General features: G+C 41.5%; 1 pseudogene; it reads right to left on the reverse strand.

Moving 5' to 3' along the window:
- Positions 1-1165: 1165 nt before the first annotated feature.
- LOC133252228 (small nucleolar RNA SNORA11) lies at positions 1166-1252 on the reverse strand (annotated as a pseudogene).
- Positions 1253-16728: the final 15476 nt, after the last annotated feature.

Raw genomic sequence — 16728 nt, forward strand, 5'->3', positions numbered from 1 at the left:
AATGCTTAGGACTAAAACCCAAAGTTATACATGACTCTAAAAAGAGCTATTTGTCAAGTGGTTCATTGGCACAAATTGAAATGAAATGAGGTCCCGGGCTCTTGAGGTCACTTTTCAACAGGAAGAATTCATTATCTAACTATACACAGAGGAAAATGCCTCACAATTGTATTTGCTTGTAAAGGATGAGTGCCCACACATAAAGCCAAAGTGGCAGAGGTCACTTAAAAGAAATAAATGACATAAAAGCAAAGACTCAAGTGTCCCTTGGCTGATAGCCTCTGGCTTCTTCCTCCCAGTCAGGGCTGCTTTGGGGCTTACTGCTCAATGGACTGAAGGAAATACTTGGAGAGGTCTTTGTTGTTTATGCAAAAATCACTTGCATAGGTCCTGCTAATTTGTCTACTGGAAACAGTGTAGTCTTATGAGTCTCTCCTTCTTGGGTTGGGGGGAGCTTATTCCCCATCCTTCCCCACATTCCACATTTTTCTGAAGTGTACATTTTCTTTTAAGACATTCTATGGCCTTCTCTTCACTTTGTGGAGAAAGTGCAACCTTGAATGTTTTACAGCTCATTGGGTGATAACTGGTAGGGTATTGTTTTCGGCTTAGAAAGTGGACAGAAAGGAAGTGTACACTGAACACATCAAACCTGAGGACAGAATTTTTCAACATATTTATATAAATAACTTGGAACAGAGAATTGATTACTATGGTTTCTGTTGGGCAGAGTAGGGACGATAACAAAAATCAAAGACTTTTTTCCCCCCAGTTCATCTTAGGATTAACTTTAATGAAATAAGTAGTGTTGCACATTCTCTGGGGTTGGACAAAGGTTTAATAACATATATCCATCATTATAATGTCATTCAAAGTATATTCACTGCTTATAAAAACTAGTCTTTTTTCATCCCCCCAAATCTCCTGGCAACCAATGATCTTATCATTGTTTCCATAGTTTTGCTTTTTTTTTTTCAGAATGGCATGTACTTGGAATCTATTTTTCTTTCTCCGTTCAAAGCCTTTATAAGGTCTCTCATGGTCCACCCATGCATGGACCAGACAGGCCGTAGGTGGCAAGCTTCCCCACTAAATACTGTAGCTTTTCTTCCACTATTCAGCCCATTCCATTGGTCCTGCCCAGCAGCCACATGGAAGTGCAGGGATGTGTTGGGTGTTTGTTCATAGGAAGGCTGCAAGTTTTGTACCCCTTGTCACCATGAACCCAGATTTGTGTCATGTGAAAGACATTTTAAGTGAAAAAGAAAAATGACATGGCTAAAGAGGATGGATTTAAATAGGGACAGGGCAAGGAAGTAGATGTAGAGATCAATTCCCTTAATCTCTTCCCATATTTCAACCCTCTCTAAACTCTGACAGTAGGAGGGAAGGGCTGGAGAGGCTCACATATCAAGTCCAGCATCCATTTTTCAGTACTGCCTGTTTTCCCCTGTCCATTCACATCAGTCTTTTTTTCAAAGTTATTTTCTAATAATGTGGCCTCTCATTCATTCTCTTTCTCAAATTTTTTATGGCACCACCATTGATGGAAATTGGACATCTTAACCATATTATGTCTTCCAATCCATCAAAATGGATATTTTTCCATTTGTTTCTGTCTTTAAAAAATTCTTTCAGCAGTATCTTTTCCTGGTTCTCAACTGTTGTTGTAGGTGACTGTTGCATGTTCCTGTTATAGTTTTTCTTGAGTGGTAGGTGACTTTGGACATGATGGTGGTGCCCTTCATTGAGACATAGGATACATGAAGAGAATCAGTATGTAGAGCATGGGGGAAGCCATGATCCCAGTGCTGGCTCTGTTGAGTTTTAAATACTAGTATGGCATCTATTAAATTTACTTAGATGCAGAGATTTGGAGTTAAACAAATTTGGAGTTAATGATGGATAGAATCAGAAGAATGAGTGAAGATGCTTAGGGAATGTGTATACAGAGAGGGAGAAGAAAATCAGTTCTTTCATTCTCATTTTCTCCAATAAAAAGCCATGTAAGTGAGACAGTATTTCCAACTTACTAACCCTACTTCTACTTTGAGTGCATGCTACAACAGCCAACAGGAAAGCGGGAAACATTAAAAGGAGAATTTGGACAAACAGAACCAAGTGTCAAGAACATGGATACCTGCTTACTGCTTCCTTTCAGCTATCTGAATACTGTGTATTAAATAGTAACAATGATGCTTTATCCAGTAAGATCTCCCTCCAGGGGTTTGTAAGTCATGTGATTCTTTTCTCATTTCCCCTGACAGAAATAACTGTGGTCTTAAAAGCTTAGAGAGGAAGAGACAGGTCCATTTCTCCTTTTTCTTGTCCAGTAGACCCAATCTCCTTCAAATGCCATGTAAGACATTTAAAAGTGGCACAGATTCTCTTTAGTCTAGAATGATTTGAATGTGATTCGGCATAGAAGGGGACTGGACTGGATGGACATAAAGTTCTGTCATTTAATCTGTGAAGTGAGATGACAGTAAAGAGAGTGAGTCCCTTCAGTGTCCCCCAGCGACTTAGTTCCTAAGTATTTCTTGGTCCAATTTACAACCCTTTCCCATTATTTTCTTATGATTTATATGCAAAGGGGATGAAAGATATGTGATTAAGGAATATTAAATTTTATGTATAACTGTTATTGGAATGTAACTTCCATGAGGGCAGGGACCTTGCCTGTTTTGTTCACAACTTTACCTGCAGTGCTGAGAAAAGTGAGTGCATAGCACGCAGGGGTCACTCACTAGAGAGTTATTGAAGTAATTTTTATGGTCAGACCATGTACTAGGTATGTGTTCATTTTTAGTGTGCAAAATATGTTAACTGTGACTATGTGACTTTGCATTAAACACAGTTACTAACAGATTTTAATAATTTATTTTATAGTTGCTTTGATGCCTTTTCCTAATATCTTAGTTTACATTTGATCTTGGGTTTGCCGTTGAATACTGCTATCAGATGTGAAAAGGTAGCAATGTCTTTTTGGAAAGTCTAATTTAGACCTTACATTCATTGTTACTTGTCTAGTCTACAAAGAGACCTTGATAATTGACAATTGTATTCAAGCCCTGAAAGAACTCAGTGAGCTGGCAATTAGGGGTGCCTTCTAGCTGTCACTTTGATTTTGTTGGGATTGTACTTCAATGCTTTGCCTAGGAGCACTAGGAGAGAGACAGTTTTCCTTTGCAGGCTCCCTGTAGAAAAACGTCACCAGCTTGGAAAATAAAAAAGGCACCTACTGACTTACTTATGTCTGGAATTAATGCAATCAGTAACATCTGAAGAAGGTAGATAAAGTATGTTTTCATTTCAATGAGATCAAAATTTTTAAAACTTTTGAGCTGCTAATCCTACTCCCTTCTTTCTATTACTTTTTCCTCTTTTCTTCAATGCAATGTAGGCATCAAAGCTACATTTTTGACATGACCAGAACAATTGGAGGCAGGGTGAAAATGCGCTGCATAATGACTGAACACCATGACTTCGCTGAACAGCACAGATCTAAGATGGGGTTCACAGTAGTGACTGCCCCATCCTGGTTACCAACACTCCAGGAAGTGGAATGAAAGGCATCAGCTTGAATGATCCTGAGGCTCCTCAGCAGCTGTGGGACTTGTTGTAGTCTTTAATGAGATTTAAAAACCCCTGAAGAAACTCAGGTCCCAGAAAATAGGGAGGATGGGACTGTTTTCTCTGTGGTGAAGACCAGTTTCCATTTATCCTGTCTTGGTTTTTGGAAATGACTTTGCATTGACAACTGAGACTATTGGAGTGAGGGGGGTCTGGAGGAGTGGGAAAATGCCTGAGGATTAGGTGCCCTGGCTTGCTAATTAGGTTAAATTTAGACAGTGTGACATGTTTGTAAATGAAATACTGTGACTGTAGAAGAGGCATCTATGAACCCCATAGCAAAAGAAGAAAGAAAGCAAAATCAAAACAAGGTATATTGGGGAACTCACAGTTGTTTAAATCAACATTAGGGTATTTTGGCCTTCTATATTATGGAAATTGGAAGTTAAACTGAGGATATCAACAGAGTGGAAGAAAATACTAACTTGAAAAATATCTTAGCCTGTCCATCATGGAAAGTTATCTTTTAGAAAATTAGCTTCTTAGACTGGGTAGACAATCTCTCACCATATTTTAAAATGGTCAGTTTTAAGCTAGGATATCCAAAGAGGAAGCTTGCTCTGTGGACTTCATTTTCTGTCCTTTTAATCTTCAGTTGTGAAGTTCAGGAAATCTTAAGTTCTTACTGACTTGGCATGCCGCTGAGAATACTTTGAAAAAGGGGGAGAGATGAAATTAGGGTAGATTCTGTTAATATAAGATCTATTCCCAGAGACAGAAGGCTGCGTGCCTCTCCCTTATATAACTAAAATTCTGTTTGGCAGTTGGGAGGCAAAATCTTTACCTGAACCATCTACCTAATGAAAAGTCAGAGTTTGTGTAGACTGTGGTAGGAGTCTTGGGTAATGAAGGCTCTGGGTGTAAGGCAGTGGAACAGAGCAGTTAGGAGCTCAGGCTCTGGAACCATTATGCTTGGATTGGGGTCCCCACTGGGGATCCTTGTGTCCTGAGCAAGTTACTTAGTGTGCCAGTTTGGATTTTCTCGGACATAGACTCTGAGATGTGTTTAGTATGTGTGTGTGTGCATGCTATGGCACCTCATTCCAGTACTCTTGCCTGGAAAATCCCATGGACGGAGGAGCCTGGTAGGCTGCAGTGCCTGGGGTAGCTAGGAGTCGGACACAACTGAGCGACTTCACTTTCACTTTTCACTTTCATGCATTGGAGAAGGCAATGGCAACCCACTCCAGTGTTCTTGCCTGAAGAATTCCAAGGACGGCGGAGCCTGGTGGGCACAGAGTCGGACACGATTGAAGCGACTTAGCAGCAGCAGCAGCAGTGTGCATGCTAAGTCACTTCAGTTGTGTCCAACTCTTTGTGACCCCATGGGCTGTAGCCCACCAGTCTCCTCTGTGCATGGAATTCTCCAGGCAAGAATACTGGAGAGAGTTGCCATTCCCTTCTCCAGGGATCCTCCCAACCTAGGGATCGAACCCTCATCTCTTGTGGCTCGTGCATTGCAAGCGGATTCTTTACTGTTGAGCCACCAGTGAAGCCTGAGTTTAGTGTACAGGTTTTTTATTCTGGTGTGTTATTGGCCTAACAAATGAAAGAAGAAGGCAATAGAAGCGGGACAGGGCAGAGGGACAAGATGGGCAGCCATGAAGTGAAGCTCTGGAGCCTTAAGCAGGGCAAAGAGACACTCGCAGGGGTCAGTCATTGGAGGTGGGTCACCCTGAGGGGGATTGACTTGAGTAGAGGCAGCTCTGTTGTCGGGGCATCCTCGAGGGGCTGGGAGTGGACAGCTCTCTGCCAGCAGCTGGGGCAACAGGCCTTCAGAAGGGGTGACCTGGGTGGCATCATTGTCCAGGATACTTAGCTTCTCTGGACCTCTCTTTCCTAAGAATATTTAAGAATTAAATGAGGTGATACCTGTAAAGTGCTTAAAACTGTATTCATCATGAAGTGTATACTTGATTATTGCTGTGTACCAGGCAGAGATTAAATAATGAGCCCAGGGTCTCCCAGGTGGTAACACAAGAAAGCCCTCCCTGGCCATAGGTGGCTGGGTTTGCCTTACTTCCTACTGGACAACAGTGCTTCCCTGGTCCCTTTCTTTCCCTCTCCTTTCCTGCTACAGAACTGTCTCCTCCCAAGGGAGGAGATAGATGGGTTCCAGGTTAGACATTTACAACAGGCCTCGTGTTTGCATTTCCTGAGAGAGGAGATAGGTGGGCTCCAGCCTCCTGTTTGCCCTCTGAAATGGAAGTAACAACAGAAACAGAGTAAATGGGTAGTGTTTCTCTCTTTTAAACAATTTGAGAGAATTGTCATGGCAAGGATAAAAAGGGGCAAAACCCTGTCTGAGTAAAGGATTAAGGGATCTCCACTCCCCCTCCCCATGTTTTGGGACAAGGAAGACACTACGCATATGCAGAAAGGGTCCTTGGGGGTCAAAAAGTCAGGGGATAATACCAGGCCATAATGAGTCTTGCTCCTCCCAGAAACCTTTGATTCAAGATCTGTTTTGGCTGAGGGGTGCATGTGTACCTAGGGGAGGGTCCCAGGGCAGGTCAGGTGTGGCAAAAGAAACCAGATAATTGGCTAAAGGTAAGCAAAGACTGGAAAGAGTTACTGCACTCCTCCTCACTAGCGGGGACACCCACACCTTTTCTCTCCAAGTATGCATCTCTGTGTTGCTTCTATCTTAACTAAACAAACCATTTCTCTGTGTGATCTCCCACTTACTGTTGAGCTAGTTCTAATGGCAAACCTTGTACCTGCATTTACAGTTTTTGCCTCCATAACAAATGCATTTTTCACTGGAGACAAAGATCCAGGGAAAAATACCTTCTGGCCTTTCACCCTTGCTGGTCTGGTGACTAGAATTCCTGGTTCTCATCCAGGCTACCCAGGTTCAATTCCAGGAAGAGGAATTAAGATCTCATTTCATGCCACTGCTCACTGCTGCCTCACCAAGATCACTCCCACCTACAGCTCCTCTAGCTTGCCACTTGTCTGTAGCGATGGGCTGGAGCATCTAGTTGGGGCAGGAGAGCTGACTAAGTAGTACCTGCCTTGGACTGCTCTCTTAGTCTCCAGACTCACGGTGCCCATGTTTCATCCCCATTCCCCCATTCTCCATTCTTTATATTTCATGTGCCACCCCAGGTCCAGAAGTGCAATGCTAATGTCTTATTTGTGGGATAAGATGTTAGTGCTTTCATTTGAAACTTAGATGAATCTGAACTCTAGTTATTTTTGTATTCAAAGACATATATTATACACCTTCTATGGGAAAATATTTTCCTATGCCTCAAATTGACATGTGAATGAATAATTAGTAAGCCGAGCTGCGTGTATTTTCTTCCTTCTTGAGTTGTAAGTTGAATAGCCAATGAGATGTTTTCCTTACAATTTCTTTTGTCATAAGTTCATTGACGGGAAAGCTTTGTAGATAAATCACTGTATACATAGTATTGTAGGGAATACAATGAAGTAAAAGAATCTGTATTTTTATAAAGCTTACAGGCTAGGTTAGGGTTATGTTACACAATAAGAATTGGAGCTGAATACTCTGTTTATGTGATACTTAATTCCTCTGGGTTTGCAACACAAAATGAAAACTGAAAAAAAAATTTTTTTTTTAGAGTTTTGGCTTTTTATTTTTTAAATTATTATTATTATTATTATTTTACTTTACAATATTGTATTGGTTTTGCCATACATCAACATGCATCTGCCATGGGTGTACACGTGTTCCCCATCCTGAACCCTCCTCCCTCGTCCCTCCCCATACCATCACTCTGGGTCATCTCAGTGCACCAGCCCCAAGCTTCCTGTATCCTGCATCGAACCTGGACTAGCGATTCATTTCTTATATGATATTATACATGTTTTAATGCCATTCTCCCAAATCATCCCCCCCTCCCTCTCCCACAGAGTCCAAAAGACTGTTCTATACATCTGTGTCTCTTTTGCTGTCTCGCATACAGGGTTGTAGTTACCATCTTTCTAAATTCCATATATATGCATTAGTGTACTATATTGGTGTTTTTCTTTCTGGCTTACTTCACTCTGTATAATAGGCTCCAGTTTCATCCACCTCATTAGAACAGATTCAAATGTACTCTTTTTAATGGCTGAGTAATACTCCATTGTGTATATGTACCACAGCTTTCTTATCCATTCATCTGCTGATGGACATCTAGGTTGCTTCCATGTCCTGGCTATTATAAACAGTGCTGCGATGAACATTGGAGTACACATCTCTTTCAATTCTGGTTTCCTAATTGTTGATGTTAAATGCAACATATATACATTATACAGATGAGAAACAGGAATGTGACTAATTTATGATAACTAAGTACTCAACCTAATGAGGAAATCTATCAGCTGTCCTCAATTCTACCAAAGCTTTCTCTTCATAACTTTTCAGATTCTCATTCACCCAAGTCATAGTGGGTGGAGGGATAAATTTCTACAGCGTCTCTTCTTCTCTTTTCTTCTTCTACAGCCACCTCATTGGAGTCTTTGAAGGAGAAAATGGGCATAAGCATTCCATTCTTTCTTTTCTTTTTAGGGGAAGACATGCTCTCTTGCTCTCTAGCTCAGTAGGTTACTTCCCTCCTCTGTGTTTCTGATTCCTCACATGAGGAGCAGCACTGCTAATAGCATCATAGCATTACGGTGAGGATTAAGGGAGCTCATGCCAGCAGAGTGCTGAGAACAGTGCTGTCACAGAGGGGGTCTCCACAGAATTTAGCTCCTGTTGCTATTTATTTATATTGTTTATTCATTTATGTTCTTTATTGTTTATGATCAAGAATGTGCATATGTGCCAAGAAGTCAGCTAAACTACTCCATGATATTGCTGTCTTGGCATGATTTGGTGCCAAGTGGCCTGCAGGGCCTTGACCTGACACTGCTGCTGCTGCTGCTAAGTCGCTTCAGTCGTGTCCGACTCTGTGCGACCCCATAGACAGCAGCCCACCAGGCTTCCCCATCCCTGGGATTCTCCAGGCAAGAACACTGGAGTGGGTTGCCATTTCCTTCTCCAATGCGTGAAAGTGAAAAGTGAAAGGGAAGTCTCTCAGTCGTGTCCGACTCTTAGCGACCCCATGGACTGCAGCCTACCAGGCTCCTCCGTCCGTGGGATTTTCCAGGCGAGAGTACTGGAGTGGGGTGCCATTGCCTTCTCCGTGACCTGACACTAGCCCATCCCAAAGTTGCATGCCCTAGATGACAGTTTGTAGAGAACAGAGCACACAGTCACAAACAAATATAAACTGATATAACTTCTCCAGCAGTCTTTGTGAGCACTAGTCTTCCCAGGGCTTTCCTCCCCCTTGTGTGCCCTTAGGAGCTTACTGAAACCCTGCTATTTTTGCTTTGAATTGAGCCATCTGACCTTAGTCTGGGAATCCCAAAGCAGTCCATCCACGGTCCCTAAAAGAGCCATGTGCTCTCTGCCTGCACCGTCTTGACTTCCCCATGGGCACCTCCAGGTATGTGCTGTGTACCTTCTCTGGAACCTTTGAGTGATAAGCTTCTCTATTCTGGTTTCCTTGTGATCTTTAGTTGAACTATGGCTCATCATTTGACACTCTAGGGCTCTGCCTAATATGTGTTAATTTAACAAAGTCACAGCAATGTGGCCTGGGGATGAAGAGAAGAATATGAACCAGGGAGGTAAGAGGAATGGTTCTTTATAGATCACTGGAAGGCTTTCAGTCTAAGATGTTCTTCACACTCTCAGTGGGAACAGATAGAGTTAATAACGAAAAGGGCTTCCACATCAGAGAGGAAAGTCAACTGCTGCCCAGCCTCTTCACTTTACCTCAACTATTTGTTTGTCATCTACTAGGCATAGCAGAAGAACTTGGTGCTTGTCCATCTATTTATTAACAGTAAATTTATTACTATTTATTACCAGTAGTAATAAATAAGGTCAGGATGAGAATTTCCCCTTTCCCCCCTGAAGAGAAGATAGCGAAGTCCTGCCTGCCTTCTGCTGCACATGCTGGGGTGTCACTCCAGGACCTTGCTCCATATGTGTAAGCTTCACCATCCATTAGACCACTGATTTCTCTGTTGCTGACTCCTAGCTCTTTCTTTGGTCTTGAAGCTGGGTAAGTATAGGCCACATAGACCTGTGTGGTGCAACCTAACAATTGGCAGAACCAGCCAGGAGACCAAGGAAACTCCCGTGAGAGCTGAGATGTCAAGAAATATAGGACTGGAATGGAGAGTTGCAGGTACTGTCCACTAGCATGTAGGGCCTGAGAGTTGCAGGTATGATTCCTGGCTGGCCGACAGCTGACATGCGGGGCCCAAAACTTCCAGGGATGACTCTGAAAGATGTTGTGAGGGAGGAAGGAATTCTGGAGTAGGTGGCTGTCTACTGTTATGTAGACAGGGCCTTGTGGGGGCTGTCCTGGTTTAATGGGAGCTGCCAAGAGATCTAGAGGACAATGGCCTCTCATGGCTCTGGTATTGTATCAAAGTGAGCTTTTTATAATTGGTTAAGCTAGCTTTCTAGAAGGAATTGGTACTTCTATTATGCCTTTGAGATGTAAATGATCTATCTGACCTCTCTGAAACTTTAATCTTCTGTGATCTCTAAGAATAAAGGAGATAAAAGAGATTTTAGGTAAACTCTTTAGAAATAATTGTTTGGGGGAACGTCTATCTAAAATAGTCTCTTTGGATTTTGGTAACTTGAAACTAAAGTTAGAAGAAGAGAATTCATGGGTCATTTTAAATAGGATAAAATATTGGAACACTAATTGCTGAACGGGTCTCAGTTTACCTTCCTTTGGCTGAAGATTGAAGCATTCATTTTTCCAATCAGGAAATCACAATAACTTGCTTCTTGTTTTTTGCCAGATATTAGGATTTTCAAGGGTTAAGATTATAAACAGTCATAATTCTTGTCACCAGATTTCTTTATTGATTACATTGTGAGCAGGTGTGATCAGGTGTATCTTACTCTTGATACTCTTAGGCTGCTGCTGTCTGCATTGCATTTATGGTATCTGGTTGCAGTCCCCCTCTACACACCTGATCCCAGGGAATTGCAGAAGAGAGGAGGACCAAGATTTTAAGGGTCATGCAGGGTACATTGGGGTAGAATGTATGGTCATGCCACTCAAGGTGGTTGTTCTCTTGCTCTCTGTACATCTTCTGCCCTTCAAATGCCTGTTTCACTTATGCCATTTACATTTGACTGACCTTCCTAAGTACTTGCCCCAGGCCCCAGCTGATGATTGTTTTAATCAAACAAGGGCATAAAGGGCATGCCCCTCTGGTGGTTTCCCTGGTAACTAATGAGGCAAAACCTGACGTCAGTTCTCTTGTAACTGGTAATCTCCCCTTCCCCTGAAGAGAAGACAGCCACCAAGTCCTGCCCACTGTCTGCTGCACACTGTGGGGTGTCACTCCAGGACCCTGCTACAGACATGTAAGCTCCTCCATCCATTAAACTACTGATGTTTCTGGAGGGGGGGAGAAAAGAAAAGGTCGAAACGTGGCAGTGAGAGACACAGTAGTTTGCCACAGTGGTTTGCAATTTGGCCAAATCCCACTTATTTTAGATGAGTGGTGAAACACAAGGTCAAACCTTAATGTTCTTTGTTCTTTTGGGAGCTCTAGAATTTATTTCAAATGCTCATTCTGATTTGTGTTTGAAGATTTGGCCATAGTGCTTATTATTGAATTCAAAAAGCCATTGACTGAATACCTACCGGGTTCATGGTGCAGGAACTTAGTTATTATATCATTTAACCTCATAATAATCCTTTGAGGTAGATGTTACTATCTTGGTTTGATAGATAAGATAGATGTTGCTGGAATTTGAACTTAAGTCTTCCATAATGAGGTCATATCATGTATTATTAGCACACTGTCTACTACTTTTATGCATTTTAGAAATGCAGAAAATCATCAAGAAGGAAATAAAAATCACCCATAATATGACAACTCAGTATTAACCATTACTTAAATTTTGGAATATTTTCTTTTCTTTTTTTTTTTTTAATTTTGGAATATTTTCATCCAGTTTTATTGCATTTTATTTAATGTTTACTTCCCCAAAAAAGTGAACTTCTGCATTCTATATTATTTAAAAACTCAGATATGTTATGAAGGGTTTTTTCCCATATTAATAGTTTTATAAAACTTGATTTCTTTTTCTTAAAGGGCTCATTGAAATTATCTGCATTGCTGTGCTTTATTATTATTTTTAAAAAATATTTATTTGGCTGCACTGGGTCTTTTTAGCTGTGGCACATGAGATCTTTAGTTGCAGCCTATGAACAATTAGTTGTGGCATGTGGGATCTAGTTCCCTGACCAGGGATCCAACCCAGGGCCCCTGCATTGGGAGTGCAGAGTCTTAGTTGCTGGACCACCAGGGAAGTCCCCAAAACTTGATTTTAAATAGCCACATTTCATTAGTGGATGAAGAAAGCCCTTATTATTTAAATGTATGTTTCCCATTTTACCTTATTTTAAACAATGATGCCACAAATATCTTTGTGTGTAATTCTTTTGCATGTCTCTCTTTCCTTAGAGTAGAATTGAGAGGAGTCATTCCTGTGTAAGAGGTTATTCTAGTTATCTGTTACTGTGTAACAAACCAACCCTAAACTTAACGGCATTAAATAACCACCATTTTATTATGCTCTTGAATGTCAGAAATTCAGAGAGGACACAGCAGGGGTGGTAGTTTCCTGCTTTGTGAGGTCTGGGATCTCAGCTGGGAGACTCAGAGGCTGGGCTCTGCTAGGACTGCTGAATGTTGTTCCTACATGTGGCCACTCGAGCCTGGTGATATTCATCTAGTACTTTTATTAATTGGCTCAGGGTTCCAAGAATATGTCAGTGGCACAAGGCAGGTATATATGGGCTTTATGAACTAGCCTGGAAGGTTCAGTTCAGTTCAGTTGCTCAGTCGTGTCCGACCCTCTGTGACCCCATGAACCGTAGCACGCCAGGCCTCCCTGTCCATCACCAACTCCTGGAGTTCACTCAAATTCATGTCTATTGAGTCCGTGATGCCATCCAGCCATCTCATCCTCTGTCATCCCCTTTTTCCCCTGCCCTCAATCCCTCCCAGGTGGCCAAAGTACTGGAGTTTCAGCTTTAGCATCATTCCTTCCAAAGAACACCCAGGACTGATCTCCTTTAGAAGGGACTGCTTGGATCTCCTTGCAGTCCAAGGGACTCTCGAGTCTTCTCCAACACCACAGTTCAAAAGCATCAATTCTTTGGCGCTCAGCCTTCTTCACAGTCCAACTCTCACATCCATACATGACCACAGGAAAAACCATAGCCTTGACTAGACAGATCTTTGTTGGCAAAGTAATGTCTCTGCTTTTCAGTAGGCTATCTAGGTTGGTCATAACTTTCCTTCCAAGGAGTAAGCGTCTTTTAATTTCATGGCTGCAATCACCATCTGCAGTGATTTTGGAGCCCCAAAAAATAAAACCTGGAAGCTTTATTTACTTGGTATCATTTTTGCTGGTTGAAGCAGTCACAACCCCGCCCCATTTCAGAGAGGAGAGAATGTAGATTCGCTACCTCTCAATGAAGGGAGGGTCAAAGAATTTATATCGGTGTTTTAAAACTACCAGAGAAGATATAAACCACTTGCAAGATTTTGACATATATTATTAGGCTGCCCCTCAGAAATGTTATATAAATCAACATTTTTTCCCCTAGTGGCTGATAGTATACTCTTACCTACTCTGGATATTACAATTTTTCAATTTGATAGGCAAAAGCTAACATATCATGTTGGTATAATTTTCAAATATCTGAATACTAGTGAGATTTTATATGTGTTTTTTTCAGTCACTTGTTAAAATTTTATGTAAATTTTCTGTTTTTTTGCTTCACTTTTCTGTTGGAGTAGTCATCTTTTTCCTCATTAATTGGTAGGTGTTGCATATGTATTAAGACTAAATTAAGGTGTTCTAATTCTAAATTGAGTTCTTTCACCATCATCCCATAGTACACTAGTCAATAAACATTTTTAGTACTATGTGTAAAGGCACTGTTTTCTTGTAATTCAGATTTTGCCTCTTTCAAGCTATGTAACTTGAACAATTAAGATTGGACCCTAGTATCCTCTCCTGTAATATTGGGATAATAATATTCCTATCTCATTTGTTATTGTGAGAATTCATTACTGTCCATGTAAATGCTTAGAAGAAGGCTTATTACATGCTAAGTGTCCAGTAAAGGTAAGTGGTTACTGTTAGTATTATTACTGTCACCATAATGACTAAATATGATACTAAGATATTTGTGAGTATCCTAGTAATTATTTCTATCGTCCAGTTTGTAAGTGTGTAACTGAGGATCTCTTGTCATGTCAAAGCTATTTAGGTTTTGAATTCAAAAGAGTCAGGGTTATTCTAGAAAGATTTTGTCTTTTCTTATTTTATTCTTTTCTTATTTTAAACTTGGTTCTCAAGTTTCCCAAAGGAGGAAAATCACTAACAATACAGGATGGCCTTTGGAGCAGGGTTGTGGGGCATCCATAGTTAATGGGTGAGATGCTTGGAAATGATCACCACTCTTGATTGCCATGCCAATGTAATTAGAAAAATGGCTTGGGGAGGGGCATGCAGTTGTTTGTGAAACTCCTGAGACAAAAACTAAATTTGATGACATTTCCTCTGCCTCTTTCATTTGTCTTTCAATTCCATCAGACCAACTGAGCTCAGAAATGAGCATTGTGGAGTGCCCTGTAGGGCAGCGTTGATGAAAGAAAAAAAATAAAACCCTTTTCTATATAAGGATAAGTCCCAAAGGACTCTCATTGCTTTAAATCAGGAGAGGCTATAGAAAGAAGAGGCCAGGGTCTGGGTCTGAATGACCATAGGCAGGGCCCAGTCTCCAGGCTCTCCTTACCTCCAAGTCTGTGCCTTCCTCCCCTGCCCAGCACATCCTCCTTGTGTTCTTTCCATTCAGAGCCTCAAGGGGGTGTTGGAGTGCCACGCATTGGCGGATGGGAGATGGGGGATGGGAAGGATGTACCACCCCAGGGCACTGAACATTTGTTGTCTCCAAAGAGGGCTTCTCTGGCTTCAGCCCAGCTGTCCCTGTGTGATAACCACCATGGCTAATACTCCAGTGACGAGCCTCTTTGGGTCTCCGCCTCACCGCCTCTGATCACTGTGAAATATGAGTTAGGGGAGTTTTCTGTAACAAATGCCTGCTTGACTGAGCCCCTGTTCAGGCGTCTGGTGTCAGCACTTGTCCCAGACAGCCGCTTCAGCCGTTCCAGCCAGACAGTGACAGATTCAGCCTCCTGCTTAGACTGTCAGGGGAGTCCACCCCTCAGGCTTGGGCTTGTCACAGGAGCGCCTGGCTGAATCCTGCCAGGGCTCTGGGCTGCACCTGTGCTTCCAAATGTCAGTGGGCATGAGAGCCAGCCATTTTTCACCACCCTTCCTGTCAAGGTCAATTGGCCTGATGGGGGAGGGGACCTCCAGAACTGAGATAGACCTGCCTCTTTGCTCCTGCATCATCAGGCAGACCTTTTAATACCAATGGCCCAGGACTTGCCAAAGAAGGCATTTGAGGGTATCTTGGGTAAATTAAAAGAATTTAATTGATGGACTGGAGATAATTAGTCAGGCAAGTTTACTTCTTTGAAACATCTTTTCCAAGTTCTGTTTAACATTATCTGGTGAGTCTTGGTTGATATGGAGGGAAGAACAAAGCTAGTCACAGGTAGTAGGAAGGAAAGGGTTCACATTAGTGGCCACTCTTGAGATTCTGCCAGGGTTGGCCATATGGTGATCATAATGATGATTTATAAATCAGAAATTGTAATCTGATGGCCCATGGATTGAATTTGGCACAAAGGATTTTTGTTTGGCCTCTATTGTTCATTTGTTTTTCATAGAACTTGATGCTGATATTTAGAATTCAGAATATTTTACATACAAATGTGATTTCAGGCTTTTAAAAAACCAAGCTCTGGCAACACTGGGCTTATGTTCTTATATACGGAGGACTGAAGTAAACCATGTTGCTGCCACTGCTCACTTTAGAAAGGGCATGAACTCTAGTTTGTCGCAGTCTTCCCCTTTCCCAACCTGCTTCTCTTATTTCCATTATATGGATGATCCCTGTACTTGTGTTGGTGATCATTGGTATAAGTGCTGAGCTTCAATTCCATACTTAATATTTAATGAACTCTGTCTAATAAGATTTATCTCCCCCACTGAGATGATATGTGACGAGGCATTGCTTGAACTATCATGATTTAAATGCAATGAATAATAAGGATGAAAAATAGTGGTACATATACACAATGGAGTATTACTCAGCCATTAAAAAGAATACATTTGAATTAGTTCTAATGAGGTGGATGAAACCGGAGCCTATTATACAGAGTGAAGTAAGCCAGAAGGAAAAACACCAATACAGTATACTAACACATATATATGGAATTTAGAAAGATGATAACAATAACCCTGTGTACAAGACAGCAAAAGTGACGCTGATGTATGGAACAGTCTTATGGACTCTGTGGGAGAGGGAGAGGGTGAGAAGATTTGGGAGAATGGCATTGAAACATGTAAAATATCACATATGAAACGAGATGCCAGTCCAGGTTCAATGCACGATACTGGATGCTTGGGGCTGGTGCACTGGGACGACCTGGAGGGATGGTATGGGGAGGGAGGAGGGAGGAGGGTTCAGGAGGGGGAGCACATGTATACCTGTGATGGATTCATTTTGATGTTTGGCAAAACTAATACAATTACGTAAAGTTTAAAAATAAAATAAAATTAAAAAAAAAAAAGAAAAATAGTGGTTTTATTGATATCTGAAGATTGTAGTTCACCATTGCTAGGCCTTAGCTCTTGACTTTAGCTCTTGACATATGTTCCATAAATGATAAACTCTGGGACAAGTTTGGTGTTTCTACTGAAAGAGAAAGAGAAATGCAGTAACAAAACTACTACATCATCTAATTTTTAATCTTAATGAAAGTGCTTCCAAGTTAGTGAAATGGTTTCCTTTCCATGAACGAGGATATGGGGTCAGAGTTAAGAACCTTTCTCAATGCTTTAAAGCCTGAAATTAAGGGGACTTGGGCTTATATTTATATAAAAGTACTTATTCTCCTCTA

This window comes from Bos javanicus, chromosome 7 (genome assembly GCF_032452875.1).
Source record: "Bos javanicus breed banteng chromosome 7, ARS-OSU_banteng_1.0, whole genome shotgun sequence".
Lineage (NCBI taxonomy): Eukaryota > Metazoa > Chordata > Mammalia > Artiodactyla > Bovidae > Bos > Bos javanicus.